General features: G+C 32.0%; 1 long non-coding RNA gene across 1 annotated transcript; it reads left to right on the forward strand.

Moving 5' to 3' along the window:
- Nucleotides 1-462: 462 nt before the first annotated feature.
- LOC120080873 lies at nucleotides 463-2980 on the forward strand. Its single transcript, XR_005482673.1, has 2 exons — nucleotides 463-952; nucleotides 1215-2980. It is a non-coding gene; the product is annotated as an uncharacterized LOC120080873 (long non-coding RNA).
- The last annotated feature ends 2713 nt before the right edge of the window (nucleotides 2981-5693 follow it).

Here is a 5693-nt window from a genome sequence, read left to right on the forward strand (position 1 = left end):
GTCACATTAACTTCTCTTGTTTCGATGCTCTGAACATACAACTTATAACATATAATTTTGCCAAAAAGATCACAAGTTCAAATTGTAAGCCCTCTCTTCTTTTACTTTTTCTCATAAATGCTAGAGAACTAATAGTTGAGGTTGAACTCGGGGACTCGAGATTAAGTTTGATTTGAGACTGTTAGTTAAGAGATATATTTGAACATAGAAAGAATCAAATCGACGTTTGTTTCATTGAGGAAGGGGAAGTATGGATCTGGAGAATAATTTGAGGGTAACGAACTAGTCGAGCTTGTAAAAGACATTTGAGGGTGAAGTAGGCATACTCGGAACAATTTAAAGTCAAATTCAATGGTCAAAGTCAAAGTCCAAGGTCAAAGTCAACTAAAAAGTCAATATTTTTTAAATATGTAAATTTTGGAAATTTCAAGGGTTTAATGGCAAACTGAAGGTGCCATGGAATTGTAGGACCTATTTTAGGCTGGAATTGAGGATGAATTGGAAGAAAAAAATGAGAGACCCGAGAGAAAGAGAGAAGGGAAATTTGTGGGCTTCTTGATAAAATTTGGGTTGTATTCTTCAAATTTACTGATTGGATGCCCAAAAGATGAAAGGAGAGTCATCCAAAGACGTGGAAAGCTCAAAGTTAGAGGTGGAATTCAGACAAGAAACAAGAATTTGGAAAGTTGGGGTGTTCGTGGGTTTAAAAAGAGGAAGAACAAGTTTTCGAATTAGAGCCTTTCTTATGAAGAAAAATTGGGCAAAATGGTATGAAATTAAAGAAGTAAAGAACAAGCTAGTGGGGGGTTTGATTTGAATAATCGTGGCTGGAAAAGCAAGGAAAGCGAAGTAAAATAGTGGCGGTCGGAGTAGACGGCAAGCATGGGAAACTTGGGATTTTTTTTTACCAATTCTAAGATTTAGAGGCTAATTTGAAACTCCAAGTTTAAAGGTAAGTTCCTTCTAAGGTCCCTCTAATATTCTATGGTCTTTGATTTGAGGAATTTAAACTCTGAAAATTCTACAACTTTTAGCCCAAAAAACAAGGGTGCCGAGAAGTATTTTGCTTATTCCGGAAGTTTTAGAGTAAATCGGATGTCCGAATTTTGAGGTAGTTAGTCTTAGTAATGGGTAAAAAGTTTATATAGTTTAATTAGGTTTTTATTTGCTGGAAATTCTAATTTTGAAATTTGAAGTTTTTCGTTGAAAAATAGGTACCTGTGGAGATTTTGATCGATTTCGGATAATTTAGGGCGATTCGAGGCAGCTTGAGGTAAGATAGTTTAAGAGATGAGTAAAAGGTTTGTATAATTTAATTAGAATGGGTATGACCGAAATGAGAGAAATTGGTCACCGAAAGGTCGTCGGAAAACTACCGAAATCTGAAAAATTTTGGACTGAAGGTTGAAGAAAGAGTTGACTTTTATAGTTGATTTTTGTCTGACATCTATTGTCCATTATTAAAAGCTGGAAAATCTAATTTTAAGTTAATTAAAGTGCTTTTAAGCATGATTAAAGGTCAAATTGGAATTGTTATGATACTTTAAACCAAAAATTAGAAGAATTTGGGATCCTATGCCATATTGAAGTTGATTAAGGGGCTATTTTAAAGTAAACCTTAATTAGGGTTAGTGAAAAAATTAGGTAAAATTGGACAAAATTAAGATTAGTTAAAGTGTTCCTAATCTTAATTTAGTTCTAATGGATACCAATAAGATGTTTTGACCTTGAGATTGAATTAATTTGGAGTCTTAAGTCAATTTTAAGATAAATTAAGGATTAAAGTGTAAGGTGAAACCTTAAAATAGGATGGCATCAGGAGAAATTAAGTATACTCAAGTTTGATTGAAGTCCTAATTGATATCATTAAGATATATTGAGCTTAACTTGGATTAATTTTGAGGAAATTAAGGTAATTTAAATAATTAAAAGGACTTAATTGTGAGTAAACTCTAAATTGAGTAAAATTATAGTTAAATTGAAAGGGAAACCCTAAAATTAAATGAAAATTGAAGTGAAATTAGTTCTTGTTGAGGATTGGTTTTGGGATCTTAAGTTAATTTTAACGTAATTAAAGGACAAAATTGCAAAATAAACTATAAATTGGATCAAATTAGGATTTTGGGGAAAGTATAAGTGAAATTATTTATTTTTTAAGGTTAATTATGAAGTAATTTAATTATGGTCATATGGAGGATAACTAGGAGATTATCAATATACGAATAAACAAGAACCAGAGGAACTAGGAATTCGAGGAGAAGACGATTAACAGTGAATGACTTTATTTTAAGTATTTCGATATAAAAATATACACATGTGATAGTATGCTATGATTTATGAAATGTGTTGGCATGATATGTTTTACTTGACTATTATTTCAGAAATGCTTTGAATCATGATTTTTGAATTTTCACTGATTTTATATAAACTGGGGTTATAAAAATGTAGTATGGAACTTGATTTTACTTTATTATAATTTGTTTGGTTTTGTAAGAAAATCTTTTGATGGTGGAATAAATGATGTTGAACGGTTTGTGAAAGTGGTTTCAAACTTCTAATTCTTGTACCCGAGAGATGGTTCTTTCCAAGCTACTTCAATGTGTTTCAGTAGCACCTCTCAGGCGATCAGGGGGTTACCAGGGTGAAATGTGGTCAGAATATATCAGATAGTCTAAAGAAACCTTCACCTATTGTGCCACCCAGGCTATCGGAGGGTTACCGGGGTCAGATGTGGCTAGTGTATACCGGAAAGTCCAAAGGAACCTGGGCCTGTGGTGTATATCCATATCTAGCCATGAGGAAATTTTGTGTGCACGTATGACCTTATTATTTGGTTTACACTACAAGGGACATTCCTTGTCCAGAGTAACCCGGTACTGTAAACGAGTATTTGGGTACAGAGTTGGTGCAGTTGTCTGATAACTCCTAATGCTTTATAATGTGCTTTCTATGAAGTATGATCATGTCATTATTTGAATAACATGCATTTGAGATGTTATTGACTTTTATATATTTTTCCAATATTTTATAAAATGATTTTGATAAATTTCACTGATGTTTAAGAAAGAGAAAATTTATGTTTATATGAAATTACCACCCACTGGGCTTCAGCTCATGTTTTTAATGTTTTATGTTTTTTTCCCTAGGTAGCAATAAAGTTCCTGGTGCCTGCTAAGTCGTCAAACGCCACTTATGCTGTTAGACACCTACTATATTGTTTGTGCATATATTTGAGAGTACTCCAGAATACTTAAAACTTGTGAGTTACATGTCAAGAAAGGTTTTGTTAAAAATAATCCTTACTGTTGTTCTGTAAATATTTTAAAACAGTACTATGATTTAAACTGAGTTGAATTCTTATACTATTAATGAATGTAAACTATTTTGGATAATTGGTTTGGATGTATGGGTTTGATCATGAGCATAGTATATGTTAGGATTTGGGACGTTAGATCTCATAGAGAAAAGTTATGTTTAACGTCTTCAAACTTTGTTCTAAGTTAGAGGAGAAATCTGTAACAGGGTGTGACACAAATCATTAAATTCAAAGTGTGTATGTGTATGTGTATTATTAACATCAACCTTTATCATAAAAAAAATATTGAATACCACAAAGATCTATTAGATATTTTTTAAAGTTTAAGTACGTATTAAGTAGAAACAAAAAAAATTTGATGGCCCAACTGTAATTTATTATAAATTTATTGTTGTAAGTAAAAAAAAAAATAATAATAACTCCACAGGTATAAAATTAGCACTAACCACACGTGCGGTAAGGACATTTTTTGTATAATTTCTTTATAACGATTGACCTTTCTTTTTAGAAATACATGAAGTTAACAAGAAGTAAAAGAACGTCAATCAAGCAAACTGAGAAATTCAGAAGAAGAGAAAAAAAACCTGTCAACCAACAAATAGAACAAGCTTCAATCATCGTCAAATGAGTTAAAATAAATTATCAATAAATAAGTAATTTAATTTTTTTAAAATAATAATTTTGTTTCAATTATATTTTGAAACATGAAAGTCGCACTAAAAAACAAGATACCTAGAAAGAAACAATCTTGATATGAACTAGTGTAATTATTTGATTTAATTTAATGCATAAGAGATTATTTTCCACTCATAATCTTAAGCCTAACTTATCATAATAATTATGTTAAAATAGTAACTAATAAAGTGAAATCTAACCTTTAGTTTTTGTTATTTCTCTCATCACTATCATGTAACTCAACCTATATATAAAAGATTGAAGTCAGAAAATAAGTATGAGTGAAAAAAAAAAAAAAAAACAGAGTACAAAGATGCTTATCTGTATTTTTTTATAATCTCTCCAAGAAATCGAAAATACCAGTTCCTTTCGTGAATATAGGCTTTTGTTGCCAAACCGCGTTAAGTTTCTTGTGTTCTTCTTTCTTCCATCCTTACATGTTGTGATTTACAACTGAGAAACTTCTTATTCTCATTGCCTTCACTTCCATCTGTTTCACTTCTTCTTCTCCTCACGATTGTAACACACGGAGAGAGAGAATGTTGAGTGATAAAATTCTTTTGTAAAAAATGAGATCTAAAACATGGTGAGTAATTGTGAAGAAGAATCATCCTTCTGTTGGCAATGTCCTAGAACCCGCAGTTCGTGTTATACATTATATTTATCAATAATAATGACTTTTTTATTTTGCATCTTATTATAAAAATCCAATAAATGTATTTTTGGCTATAGTCTGAATACTGTAACTTTATATAATGACAAAAACAGGATCAAGTTGACAGTATATAGCCTAAATGGTCTAATAAGTATATGGATGAAATTGGGTATCTCATCTTGGTAACACTATTAGATGCGGCCCACTCTGTGGTTATTACAAGAAGCTGTAAAATGCTACAAACGATGTGATCTACAAATCGTTCATGTTGAGACATGAGAGTGAAGGCATCCTATGCAGTGAGTTTGCATATAGAGTGGACCACGAAAATAGTCATTTTTCTTTATAACGATCGTTTACTGTTTAAACTGACTATTTCATTTATCAAATAACCTAGGTTAACTTGATCTTAATCCTAAGCTAGCTATAAACTCCAATTTATTCGAGATTATACTTTGATCTGCAAACAGTGAGAGTAATCCAATAGTACTGCTCAATAAGCTTCCCATTTTGGGGATAAGACCGGATGAATAGCTGGAGACATAGCTTTGCAAGATGGAATTCACTCCTACCCGATTAAGGGTTAGCAGATAGGTTATTCTCTTAAGTACTGATTCCAGGTCTTGAAAAATCGAGACCCCATCTTCTCATGATAGAGAAAAGATTTGATTCATAGAGATTATGAATCAGAATTGTTCATTAGAGGGTCAGTAGGAACTTAAGGAACAAGATGTATTCACAGGGGTAAAACAGTAAGTTTGACCTATTTGTGATTATGAACAACCTGTGAAGGATTACCTTACTGATTATGGTTATAAAGTGGACATAATATATCTACAGTGAGGGGAATTCAACTATGGGCTATAGTGGAGTGTCCCATTAGTTAACGAATGGGGGTTAGATCGGACTAATGAGTTTAGCCGATTACTCTAGAATCGTTAGAGCCCATGATCTGTAGGTTCGCAAGGTCCCCCTACTAGCTCGTAAATGCTTAAACATTAGAGTAGCTTGAGAAATTAATTTGAAACGTTCAAATTAAACGGAATA

The sequence above is a fragment of the Benincasa hispida genome, chromosome 7 (genome assembly GCF_009727055.1).
Source record: "Benincasa hispida cultivar B227 chromosome 7, ASM972705v1, whole genome shotgun sequence".
NCBI lineage: Eukaryota > Viridiplantae > Streptophyta > Magnoliopsida > Cucurbitales > Cucurbitaceae > Benincasa > Benincasa hispida.